The 14,141-nt window shown below is 48.0% G+C and overlaps 1 protein-coding gene across 1 annotated transcript in view; it reads right to left on the reverse strand.

The window, feature by feature from the left end:
• The window catches only part of PPP1R37 (protein phosphatase 1 regulatory subunit 37), a 1,561,993-nt gene that overhangs the window by 13,264 nt on the left and 1,534,588 nt on the right, over window positions 1-14,141 (reverse strand). The gene's annotated exons all lie outside the window — the stretch shown is intronic.

Raw genomic sequence — 14,141 nt, forward strand, 5'->3', positions numbered from 1 at the left:
GTTCCTCATTGAAGACTTTAAATATGACTTATGTTGAGACTCCTCAGCACTGTACAATAATGAACATTTCTCTGACTTTAGAGATTAAAAGGATACAGATGAACCTTCGCTAAGAAAGCCAGCTCTGGACCCTTCAATTCCAGCCAATCTTCAGACATTTCCACTTTGAAATTGTTTTTTTATAATGTGCTTCTTGCTCGAGTCCAGCCTGTAAACGCAGGAACGTACAACAACTGCTCGATTCCAAGACAAGCTTGTGAGCTATCCTCGTGACCCTCTTTTCATACAATGCAAAAAATGTTAAGTGCAGTCATTCACCAAGTCAGATTATTGGGCTGGATGGTTGTCAAGACAGAAGTGGGAAATAACTTCCTGGTTGGAGTGATAGATCTGTGCTATGTTTATCCTCAATAAATCTTACTGACCACTTAATTGTGATGAACAGGGCTTCACAGACTCGCATCTGCAAAAAGGCCAACTCTTGGATATTCCCCTTTCTTGTTGACTTGTCAGGCAACCTCTCTGCTACCTTTCCCAGCAGCTTTTTAACTTTTTAATTCTCATGTTAAGAATCAAAATATGAATCTCTTTCAGAGTTATTTCTTATGTGCAAGTTCAAGTTTTGATGAAGTTCATCCACTTCTCTAGACACTTTACATCTATGCAGAGGATAATGTTTGGGAGCGAGGGGCCCCCTCGCGCCGTACACTCCTCAGTACGGGACTTGGACCACGTGCCTCCGGTAGTGGGGTTGCCCCTTGCCCTTATGTAAAGTTAACCACGGTTGACCGCTACATAGATGGGACTACTGAGCAGGACACGGGGCATCCATCTTTTGTGCCCCCTTTCGACTCCATCTTGGGTAAAAAGGCCTCACTGCGATAGTACAGCAAGGCTCAGCTCCCCCTTCCACCGCAACAGCCAAGGACAGAGACACAAGGCGCGCAGGCAGCTGGCTGGCCCCCACCCTTGCACTCCCCCTGCGAAGGAAGCTCTGCGCTCCCATTCTCACGCTGAAGCTGGAGAAAGTTGCAACAACCAATATGATACAGTTTTCTTCCTCGGAGATCACTACCAGCATGAGAACCAGCATGTGAACCAGGATGAGCTAAGCACTTTTTGCTCGTTCGTCCCCATAAACGTGCAAGCCACCCACCCCCATTTAGAGTAATTTATTGCCATCCTGACCCTGCGCTCCCTGTAAGGTATTTCTTTCAAGTGCCAGACCCTCATCTGCGCTGCAAAACCCACCCAACACACCCACTACTAACCTTAAGCACTTTGCCACATTATATGTTTTTACTTATAGTAATAGGTCTAAAGCTTAGGAGTTATGTGAAACACAGCTCGACTCTTTTTACATGCACAATAAAGGTCAAGCCCTCCAATTAAAGCCGCAAATGACCCAATTGTACTGACAATAAATACTATGTGTGATTTGTGTAGAAATATGAAAAGTATAAAATGTTTAGATAATTTGTTATTTAGTGTTTTACGAATGCAACATATTAGCTTAGGTAGTGACCACAGTGACCGGAACCTGACCAGCGTGAAGCACAAGATATTTGACGTCCATCATCTCGTCAGCCACTCAGCCAATCAGAAGGAAGAGATGCCACCCACACCTACAGCACCACACCGCCTGGCCAATCGGGTTCATTTAGTATTTTCTGTTAGTTACTTTAATTGATATATATATATGAGTGATGATGTAAATGGGAGTGGGCATTTTTGGGTTATTTCCTAGCTGGAGAAATAAACCATCCTTTGAACTCTTGCAGCCGGTTCTCAGTGCCTCCTTCCCCGACAGGGGTTGTGTTGGTTATTTTATTTTCTCTTACACGTAGTAAGACGGGGAAAGGCACCTACATTTTTGGTGACCCCCGCGACGTGATTTAGAGAGGTGCCTCGAGGCCTGCACCGCCCGGCAGCGAGATCCAGGACGCCCCCAGCAAGACCATCGCCTCCGCGGTTGACCAGACTGTGCACATCAAGAAGAAAGGGTCAGGGTTCCCGGTTGACGAATACCCGATCGAAAAGGCTGCTCACCAAGGCAGGCCACGGTTTGGTTGGGGGACGGACCTGAGCGAGGTCCGGCCGTGAGTGGCGACCCTCAGAGTACCTGACTGAACACGTGGAGTCCCGGTTGCAAAGACCCCAAAGGAAGGTAAGGGGAAATACGGGAAGAAGGGAATTAGCAACAAAGGGAAGGTATTTAAGAATAGGGTCTGTGTGAGTGACGGTGAGGCTTTTCTGATCTATCCTTTATATGGCCATTAGGTGTTGTAAGAAGTGAGAAGAAGAGAAGTGGTATCCTAGCCCGTACGGGGTAGAAGGCGGCGCCGCGTAGCATTTGTCCCGACCAAGTGCAGAATGGAGATAAAGAGAAAATAGTAGGGGTCTCGTATATTGAGTAGACTCGGAGTAGTTTTAGAATATTCTTTTTCTGTGGAGGTAAGAAATCTTGAGACATAATAATGGTGAAAGAGGTGAGGAGTGAATGCAAAATAGTAGGTAGAATAGGGAAGAAGTCCTGTTGAACACGCCAAAGTATTTCAGTACAAGTAACTTGTTGATTAATGAATAATAGGCAAAGAAATAAATTATGAGAGGTGACCAGGTAACACCTCTCAGAAAGAACAGCTAATGTGACATACCATAATTGCGAGCATTGATAAAGAACGTATTTTCACATATTGTAACTGACATACCAAGTGAGAGGTAGGAAGGGACTCAAGGGTACCAGAACACACAAAAAAGGAAAAGAAGTATTGCCATGGGGGGAGTAACGCCACTAGCACTTATTTGCCAGCACCTTCCACTATATAGCGACAGGATACAGAAGTATCACGATCAGTGGATCACTGAGATAAAAGGAGATGGGGTTATACCAATTTGGCCAGAAGGAGGGTCATTCGACAAAAGAGTGTTGGACCTAGTATCAACACATTTGCTAGCACGATACAAAGGGAAACAATTACAGAACCGGAGAGAAGTGTTAGATTTATGGCGAATGTTTGAGGAAGTTACCCCCACGGCAGAGGTAGGCACAAGCCGAATGATAGAAAAGCAGAAAATACCTGAAGTAGTAAGCGGGACACCAAAAGGGGAGCGCTCAACAACTACAACCGAGAACGAAGTAACAAAAATCTATCCCTTAATGACCAGGCCAGCAGTAGGGTTTAGTGAGCCCATGTATATACCACCCATGAACCCCCACCATATGACAAAGGAGGCCTGTACGGCCCCACGAGTGCGCCTCCTGTGAACCTAGCACGTTTAACAGGCGATTTAAATCGCCAGCTAGCACACGCACAAATGGAAATAACACGTTTAAGAGCTCTATGCGACAAAGGGCAAATGCTGCCAGGGGGAGAGGAGGTACCCCGCTGTCACTGGCAGATCTCACACCTCTGATAGGGGCAGCAAGCAATGCAACCCCAGCAGTCTCAGTATCAGGACAATCTATAGCATCAGAAGGGACGTCAGCAAAGACAAGAACAAGAGTGGCAGTCAGGACAGTTCCTGTTCCAATTGAATAACAAGCCAGTGAGAATTATACGCCCAGATACACCAGAGAGTCAACAAAGTGGAGATCAGGGTGAAAGACAAGGAAGTGTACCCAAGGAAAACTGGGAGGATAATAACAAGCCAGAGTCAGAAATAGAAGTATGGGATGATTTAGATGAATACGAAGAGGCAGCTGCCGCAGAGGGTTCCCCACTGCCATTACTCAGACACACTATCACCACCATTATGGCAGGGTAGATTAAGACAACGAACAGGGAGGACAGGGAACATACTGGTAAGTAAAAGGAAAAAAGGGAGAACGAGCAAAACAGGAAAGAAACAGAAACTACAAATGCCACTGATACATAAAGGAGCAGGTAGGCCAAACTATATCCCGTGGGTCCAAATGGACAAAAACAACCTGTTAAAACTCCTCCCCCCCGCTGACGGGAGGAGCAGGTAAGTGGATACATGTATTTGAGAAGAACACGGCAGGCGTGCCGTTAGCTATAGGTGATGTGAAAAGCTTATTAGTATCAGCAATCGGGGACCAAGCAGACACAATCTGGGAAAGGACAGGGTTCCCGCGAGTAACAATGAGCTGTGATCGCCATGATGGATCACCATTCAACAATGTTCGAGCACAAGTGTGGATGCATTGCGGCGTGCATTTCCAGACGTTCCAGACTTCCATCGTGCACTGCATCACTGCATGTAAGAGATCGAGGATCCTGCGCAATTCATTTTGCGAGTGCAAGACTTATGGAGAAGTGAAACTGGTACGGCATGGAATCAATCAACAGCCTTATTTTATTTTATCATTAAAAAGGGGTTTGCCGAAAGAGGTGCAGAACGCCTTGGACAAAATAGCTGGGATCGAAGCCAAAGGGTGGCCTGAGCATAATTGTACACCATTGGAGGAGGATCAAAGAGAAGGAAAAGGAGATCACACAAAAGAGGCTGGCCCACGAAGCAAAACTAGTGCAGACAAAATTAGTGAAGGTCGCCGCCATTACTGTCAGTGTAACCGCAGACAGAGAAAACGAAGGAGAGGAAAACGCGGGAGGAAGGCCCGTTGGGATAGCAGCGCAGTGGGTTGGAGAGGACCAAGGACAGTGGGACGGAGAGGAACAGCCATGCCAAGGATCACAGTGGCAGAACAGGCCGGCCCAAGGAAGAGGTGGGTATCGTGGGCAGAGGGGAGGATACGGAGGAATGGGAAACAGAGGGTATGGTGGGCAAGGACCGAGAGGAGGACAACAGGGGTCATGTTGGAATTGTGGAAGGTGGGGACATTATTCACGAGATTGTAGAATGTGACCATCAGGCTATTTTCAGGGGCAGCAGCAGCCCACACCCAGGTAGCCCTTGTGGAGTTCCAATGGGGAGGGGGGGGGCCAACAAGATCAGTACTGCTATGACCCCCAAATGCAACAAAGACAGCCAGCCCGACGACAGCAGCAACAGCAGCAGCCACAACATCAAAACGCACTACAGCCCATGGCAAGACAAAACTCAGTAGGGAACATAAACAATAACCCTTTTGCAGCAGCTGCAAATGGTGCCCTTGCACCATTCCGTGGCGTAACGGTCGTAGGTGACAACGTTTTTTCAGTGCCAGGTCAGCAAAGATACCAAGACTAGGACAGCCCACAGGAAGTACTTGCCTGTCCAGTCCTATCCATCACACAAAGTGCAAATGAGGAACCACTAGTGGCGGCAGAGATAGGAAACAAGCATTTTATCTTTATGGTAGACTCTGGAGCAGAAAGATCATGTCCCACAGAAGGGCGGTTTCAGCTCTCAGGAAGAAATTTGGAGACGCGGGGGTTCTCTGGGGCTATTTTAAAAGTTCCTTACACAAAAGATCTTGATGTAACAGTAGGAGGAAAAATAGTGCGCGCACCCTTATTGTATTACGAAGACGCACCAATCAATTTGATGGGACGAGACTTGCTCTGTAAGTTAAACATGACCATAGCTTTTACTGAAAGAGGGATAGTGTGCTCGACGCCAGGGGTATGCCCAGTACGAGCACTCCTGATAATAAGCACGATTACAAAGGAAGTTGCAGTAAGAGGGATCCCCATTGACATGGACATGTTCGTCTATGGAATACAGGTATTAGCCCGAGTAGTGCCTGAAATAACACAAAAAGAGTGGAGAATACCATCAGACTTCATATTCCGCCCAATCACACCAACAGATGTAGTGCCAGGCACAATTATATCTATAGACATTGAGGCAGTTCAAGTTTCCAACAACCATTGTGGTCATAGGCCTGGACACGCAGCGACGCGAGTGGAGAAGTGTGCTATGCATAGAGCCGAACATAATGCTAAAAGATATAACTGATGAAGAATTGTTTACCGATTACGAGGGGGAATGAGAAATAATAATGGAAATAAGCATACCATGTGACATGATCCAATACAGAGAAATACACAACCCACTCATGGCTAACATAAAGGCCCCACTGACAATATTTGAGGAAGACATGGCCAGGGTAGCACCTGAAATTTGGACTACAGGGCCACACGATGTGGGATTGTTGCATGAGGTCACTCCCATAAAGATAAAACTGAAACCAGGTGCCCTCCCACCCAGAGTGAAACAATACCCAATATCCAAAGAAGCAGAGGAAGGTATTAGAGAAACGGTGAATGCACTCCTAAGCCAAGGTATCTTAGTGCCATCAACTTCCCCATGCAACACAGCAATGTTTCCGATTAAAAAAGCGAAAGGAGGGGCGTGGAGAATGGTCCAGGATCTCCGCCCACTCAATGACGTCATCCAAAAAGAGTTCCCATTAGTGCCTAACCCGGCATCAATATTGTGCAGTATGCCAAAAGAGGCAACTTGCTTCACTGTCATTGATTTGAAAAATGCCTTTTTTTCTGTGCCACCGCACCAGAATCGCAGTACCTTACAGCCTTTACATTAGGAAACAGCAGATACGAACACCGCAGACTCCCACAGGGGTATTGCGAGAGCCCAAGCATTTTTAACAGAGTACTACGAGAAGACATCGGCAACATAAATGTAGGGAGCACCATTATACAGTACGTAGACGATTTACTCGTCTGCAGCAAAACAGAAGAAGAGTGTAGAGAAGACTCGATAACACTGCTTAATGTATTGGCTGCCAAGGGATACAAAGTGGACAAAAGAAAGTTACAATACTGCCTTGCAGATGTTGTATATCTCGGCCAGCAAATATCTAAAGATGGAAAAAGAATACTACCAGATAGAGCAGCGGCCATTCGACACATTATCATACCAAAAACAGTGAAAGACATGCAGAAATTTCTTGGCATATGTAACTATTGCCGAGCATGGATCCTCGATTATGCAGCATACACACGGCCAATGCTACAAGCACTGAAGGAAGCACAGAAGAACAGGGCCCCAATAAAATGGACACGAGACAATTGCCCAATTCTCCCGATAAAAAAGACCTTATTGCAGACGCCCCAGTCCTTGCAAATCCAGATTATGAAAGGGAATTTTTCCTGTTTTCACACAGCAATGGAACATTGATGACAGCAGTATTGACACAAAAGACATTGCTAGGCCACAAACCATTAGCATTCTACAGTGGAATATTAGACCCAGTAATGCAGCGACATTTCACTTGCGAACAGGCCCTCGCTGCAGCGGCCTTCGCCATTGAGAAAAGTGCCACGATCGTAATGGGATGTTCAGTGACACTATATGCGGAACACTCATTATTTGCTATCTTGGAAAGATCAAAATCTACTCTCACAACACAGAGAGCATCTGCTTATGAAATAATATCCAGTCCAAATGTACACGTGGTCAGATGCAAGACAGTGAACCCAGCCACATTCATTACAGAGCCATGCACAACTGAAGATTTACAGGAACATGATTGTAGCACGTATGAGGGATAGGGCGATGACATTCCCAAAGCAAGAGAAAATGCCCTTACAGAAGGAGAAATCTATTTCATAGACGGGTCAGCATCCATAAACTCAGAGACAGGAGAGAAACATGTGGGGATGGCAGTAGTGCGCATGGAAGAAGACGCATACGAAGTGATTGTTCAAAAGCGCCTCCCCTCACACTACTCTGCACAAGCAGCCAAACTGACTGCACTAATCAGCGCGTTACACACAGCCAAAGATTGTGAAGTAACAATATATTCAGACTCAGTTTACGCCACCACCACAGTTCACTCAGGGCTATCACGTTGGCGAAGGAGAGGGTTCAGAAGAGCAGACGGGTCCCCCGTACAACATGCCATGTTGCTAAATGAACTAATAGAAGCTTTAGCAGAGCCATCGGTAGTGGCAGTGGTTAAATGCTAAGCCCATACCAATAAAACAGACGCTGTCTCACTGGGGAACGCGGCAGCCGGTACAGCAGCGAAGGAGGCCTCGTACTTCAATAAGACACCAACATCAGAGTACGGTGTAAAAACAGCCACAGCAGAACAACCAGCAGAAGCATAAAGTAACACGTCCATAGCACAATTGATAGAACTCCAGAGAAGGACCCCACCGGAAGAGCAGGAGTTGTGGGGCAAACGAGGGTGTAGACAATCAGCCACAGATCTCATTTGGAGACAAGAAACGACAGGCAAGGTAGTGATGCCTGTAGAATTATTAGAAGTAGCGTTCCAACAACTGCACTTCCCAGTTCACGTTGCAAAACACCACATCGCCTCAGACATTCAGGAGGATTGGTTTGTTCCCAATCTGCACGAATACTTGTCTAAATTTGTGATTGAATGTACTACATGCCAAACTTACAATTCAGGAATGACATTACGAACTCTGCGTGGCACTTTGCCACGCCCTACAGGTCCATTCCGAGAACTATATATCGACTACGCCGATATGGGAGAAAGATGTAATGGAGCGAGATACTTGATTGTGGTGGTATGCCCTTTTTCACAGTGGGTGGAAGCGGGCCCCTGCCCCCATCCTGATGCAAAATGTGCTGCCAAGTTCCTTGTGCGAGAAGTATTCTCGCGGTGGGGAATCTGTGACGTGATCCGTTCGGACAACGGCACGCACTTTGTGAATGATCTTTTAAAAGAAGTAACCTCCCTTCTGGGGGTGAAACATAAATTATGTTCGATTTATCATCCAATGGCCAATGGAGTTGTGGAGAGGATCAACGGGTTGCTCAAAAGCAATTAATCGAAATTATGCAGCACGTTGAAAAAAAATTTGATATATTGTCTGCCCCTAGCACTGTTCCAACTCAGAAATCAACCGTGCAAGGATCACCATTTGAGCCCCCACGAAATTGTGACGGAGAGAAGAATGCACACGTCGCTCTCTCCTGTTAGGAAGGCGTCTGATGCACACAGGGTTGCCACAGTGTTGGGGGAAGAGTTTAAGGAATACCTAGCACAGCTAACGCGCGCAGTACGCAGCATAGCAAAACAAATTGCTCAGCCATTTACTGAAGATGTAGCAACAGACACCTCCATGCCAGCAGCAGATAGCCCAGAGGGGCCATTAATGCCAGGGGAACACATCTATGTTAGAAGCTTTGTAAGAAGGTGGAATTCACCAAGATTTCATGGTCCATACGCAGTGGTGTACAGAACACCAACTGCAGTTAAGGTGAAGGGACTGAAATACTGGGTGCACCTCTCGGACGTGAGAAGGGCGCGCAGTGTCGCACTCCCCCAAAATGAAACAGACTGTGTGGATGGCATTGCTAACACAGTCTGACATGATGAAAACTGCAACTAAGAGAGGAAAAGTATAGTAGAAAAGCAAAATGTTTTTTTTTTTTTTACATATTCTGTCTGTCTCTCTCTCTTTCCCTTTTTTCTCTCTTACTCTCATATGAATTGTGTTATTTTTCCTCATTGTTTTTATGATAAATGGAAAGAAATTGTTAAATGCCTAACTAAGCAAAAGATGAAAAAGGATGAACAATTGCAACTATGTTTCTTTTCATGATGACTTAACGAATTTGTCTCGCCCACATAGGTTCAACATGAGCCAATGCGATGAAACGGCTGAGCAGGCTGAAATGTTAGATAGAAATAGGGATGCCACTAGGGCCAGTGGATTGAGCAATGTGGAATGCGTTATAAAATATGCTGCCATACTATTTGCAATAATTATGTTTTGTTTTATTTGGTATAACGTCGTTTTATTTGTGGCAAATGAAATGAACAAAGGGGGGAGCGGGGCTAACATGATAAAAACAGGGTCTAAACTAATATGGACTGGAGTAACAACCATTTGGAAGGACACTTATAACGTTGAATCGAATAGTATAAATACAACGCCACCCTATGAACCATCGCATGAAAACAAAACGGCTATCCCATTGTTGAGTAATACTATGGCCAAGGAAATAGAGCCTGGATGGGATGTAAATGACGATTACTATTGGTTGACTAACTCCAGAAATACAAGCATGCACACACACACACACGGCACCAGAAACCACTACTGAATACACACGTCACCATGAACAACATTGATGATGCATGGTCCAGAATATTCCCGCTGCAATATCAACAAGTTGGTACCCAATTAAAAAACAAAAGAGGGAGGAGAAAAAGGGGGGCGGGAAAAAACAGAAGAACAAGTTACTTTCTTACCTGGTAACATTCTTTCGATGGGATGGTCCGACGACGTATTCCATATCTATGACAGGTAATGTCCACAGCTGTGCTGCTTTGGAAAATCTTTGGCGTCTGCGTCCTGCGTCGATGACGTCGATGCGCCGTCCCCGAGGACCTCCTCCGACGGCCGACGTCACCCGATGTGATAAGTAGGATGCACAACGCCCATAGCCTCAGTTATAGTTTTTTCCCAGAACGTGTGCCACCAGTTTTCTGCCAGTCAGACACACAAGGCCTTGCAGAACGCAAGCTTCAATCGCAAAAGAAATTCTGCAGCGGGGAAGGCAGGGAGGGAGCGATATGGAATACATCGTCGGACCATCCCATTGAAAGAACATTACCAGGTAAGAAAGTAACTTGTTCTTCGAGGGGATTGGGTCCTCCGACGTATTCCATATCTATGACAGACCCAAAGCAGTACCAAGCAAGGAGGTGGAAAAGAATTTAGAATACAAATTTAGCATGCCCAATCAAATAGCGGAATAGAGAACTTCCTTGCCAAAGGCTCGATCTTGCCCCCTGATGGAATCGAGGGAATAGTGACGTACAAAAGTATGTACTGAAGCCCAGGTGGCTGCATCACAGATGTGACGAATAGGAACTCCCCTCTGCATGGCAGTAGACGCAGCCACTCCTCTTGTAGAATGGGCCCGCAAGCCAGTCGGAGGGTCCTTACCCGCCAAGCGGTAACACTCGGAGATAGCTAAAATAATCCAACGAGACAGTCTGTTTCGTCACAGCTTGTCCCAAACGCTTTCCAGCGTAACCAATGAAAAGTTGATCGTCCACTCTGACCCGGGACATGCGCGAGATATAAAAGCTCAATGCTCTCCTAGGATCAAGCCTTTGGAGCCTCTCCTCTTCCTTACCAGGATGTGGAGGAGGATAGAACGCCGGAAGAACAACCTTCTGGCTCAAATGTAATTCCGAAACCACCTTCGGAAGAAAAGAAGGACAAACTCTAAGGACAACCCTGTCCTTGTGAAATGCAGTGAAGGGTGGCTTGACTGAAAGTGCCTGTAACTCACTCACTCTGTCAGCGGAAGTAACCGCAACTAAAAACACAGTTTTCAGAGTTAACAGCCTCAAAGGGCAAGAATGTAAAGGCTCAAACGGAGCACCCATAAGGAATTTAAGAACAAGGTTCAAATCCCAACCTGGCACCAAAAAAAGGTGACGGAGGGAACACATTAGTGAGCCCTTTCAAAAACTGCAAAATTAAAGGAATCTTAAAATAGGAACACTCTTCAGACGAGCGCTTAAATATGGACAGCGCCGCCAGGTAACCTTTAATGGTCCCCACTTGCAAGCCCCTGTGGGCCAGAGAAAGCAAAAAAGACAAAACCATAGGAATGTCGCATTCAAAAGGATCCACATTCTGAACTCTGCACCAGTCGCAGAACTTTCTACAACGGCAACAGTACAGAGACTTAGTTGCCGGCCGCCTGGCCGAGAGCAACACCTCCATCACGTCTTCAGGGAGGTCCCAATCCTTATACCCCAACCTTTCAGAAACCAAGCGTGAAGATTGAGGGATCTGACCTCTGGATGGAGAACCTGACCCCCTCTAGAAGTCTAGAAGGTCCGGGTACCACGTCCTCCGGGACCACGCCGGAGCAATGAGGATCATCCGGGAACCGAAGCTCCGTAACCTCCGCAACACTTGCGGGATGACGGGGACTGGAGGAAACGCGTACAGCAGTGGGAATGACCACTCCACCACAAACGCGTCTCCTAAGGCTCCTTTTGGAGGAAATTCCCGCGAGCAAAACCTTTCGCACTTCCGGTTGACACTGGAGGCGAAGAGATCCACTTGAGGGGTCCCCCAAAGGGCAAAGATCTCCAGGAGAATCTCCTGAGCCAGCTCCCACTCGTGAGAGATCATGCTCTGCCTACTCAGAGCGTCCGCCGTCTCGTTGTCGTCTCCGGCCAGATGAACTGCCGAGATCGAAACTTCCTGCTGGATGGCCCAGAACTAGAGCTGCATCGCCTCCCTGCACAGCAGAAGTGACCCTGCCCCCCCCCCCTTTTTGTTGAGGTAGCGCATGGCCACCGTGTTGTCCGTCAGAATCAGGACACTCTTCCCGCGCACAGTCGGCAGAAAAGCCTTCAGGGCTAGCCTGACGGCCCTCAGCTCCAACAGATTGATATGGAGTCTGGACTCCGACAGAGACCAACGACTGCTGACTGTCAGCTCGTTGGCATGAGCTCCCCATCCCGTGAGTGAAGCGTCCGTCACGATCGTCACCCACGGCCAGGGTAGCGAAAATGGAGCCCCCTTCATCAGATTGCCCTCGACGGCCCACCACAGAAGGTCCCGGGCTACCGAGGGCGGCACCGGAACAGGGTCCGACAGCCTGCCGGAGGACTGAGACCACTGGAGCTTGAGTGCCCACTGCAAAGATCTCATCCGCAGACGAGCCTCTGGCACCAGAAGAATGCAGGATGCCATGAGGCCGAGCAGTCTCAAGAACTCGGACGCTGGGAGAGTCTGGGCAAACTGAAACTTGTGCACCATCTGCTGAATGTGAAGAGCCCTCACCTGAGGAGGAAAACACTGCCCCAGGGACGTGTCGAGCACTGCTCCGATGTACTGGAGCCGCTGCGTTGGTGTCAAATGGGACTTCTTTAAATTGAGGGAGAAGCCCAGCTTGTGAAGGGAGTGGCAGGTGACGGACAGATGATCCAGGACTTGCTCGGGAGAGCTCCCCCTGATCAACCAATCATCCAGGTAGGGGTAGACGTGAATCCCCCCTTTCCTGAGATGCGCTGCCACCACCACCATGTGCTTGGTGAAAACACTCGGGGCGGAGGTCAATCCGAACGGCAGGACCCGAAACTGAAAGTGCGAGTCGCCAACCGCGAACCTCAGGTACTTCTTGTGCTTGGGATGGATCGGCACATGGAAGTAAGCATCCTTGAGGTCGAGAGACACCAACCAGTCCTGAAGTTGAAGGGCCTGGAGGACTTGAGAAAGAGTCACCATCTTGAACTTGTCCTTCCTGAGGAGTTTGTTGAAACCGCCCAAGTCCATGATGGGTCTCAATCCCCCGTCTTTCGTTGAAATTAAAAAATAAGGGGAAGACCATCCCTTGTTCCTCTCCGCTACAGGCACCAGTTCTATGGCGCCTTTCTCCAGCAGGGCTTGAATTTCCTGCGCAAGGAGCGGATCCGGACTCTTCAAAGAGAGGTTCCCTGGTGGATTGTCGTGAGGCCTCTGCCGAAAAGGAAGACAGTAGCCGTGGGTTATGAGCTCCAGAACCCACACATCCCAAGTAATGGCTTGCCACTCTACAAGATGCTGCGCCAGCCTTCCCCCAACCGGCGAACCATGGGACCTGGCCTCATGACTGAGTGGTAGCGGCTGCGGCGTTGCCTGAGGGCAAAGAGACAACTGCCCGAGCGGCCTTGGCACCTCGAGTACCTTTGTTTCCACCTCTGGCACTCTTACGATGGCCTCTTTGACTGCCATCTCCTCTCGCTTTACTGAAGGACGAGTAATAGCGAAAGGAACCTCCCATCCATTGCTGTCCCCTAGGACGAAAAGGCGGAGGTTGGCGAACTGCAGCGCCCAACGACTTTGCTGCAGCTTTGGAGGTCTGCAACCTCTCAAGGCTCTCGTCAGCCTTGCTGCCAAAAAGGTATTCACCGTCAAAGGGCATGTTGAGGAGCCGGGACTGCACATCAGGAGCGAACCCAGACTTCCACAACCACGCAAACCTGCGCATTACGGTGCTCGCCACCATGGACCGGCTGACACAATCCACCAAGTCCTCACCCGACTGAACGGCCTCACACATGGCATCCTTGCCATCCTGAACCATAGCAAGGAAACCATCCCATTCGTCCCCTTCGGGAATATGATCTGCCGCTAATGCAACACAGTTCCACAGAGTGTGTGTGAAACGACACAAGGCACATATGGAGTTGGCCGCCTGAAGCGTCATACCCCCAGAAGAAAACACTTTCTTCGCCCAGCCGTCAAAACGTTTGTCGTCGTATCCTACCA

Source organism: Ambystoma mexicanum, chromosome 2p, assembly GCF_040938575.1.
Source record: "Ambystoma mexicanum isolate Mex_15411 chromosome 2p, UKY_AmexF1_1, whole genome shotgun sequence".
NCBI lineage: Eukaryota > Metazoa > Chordata > Amphibia > Caudata > Ambystomatidae > Ambystoma > Ambystoma mexicanum.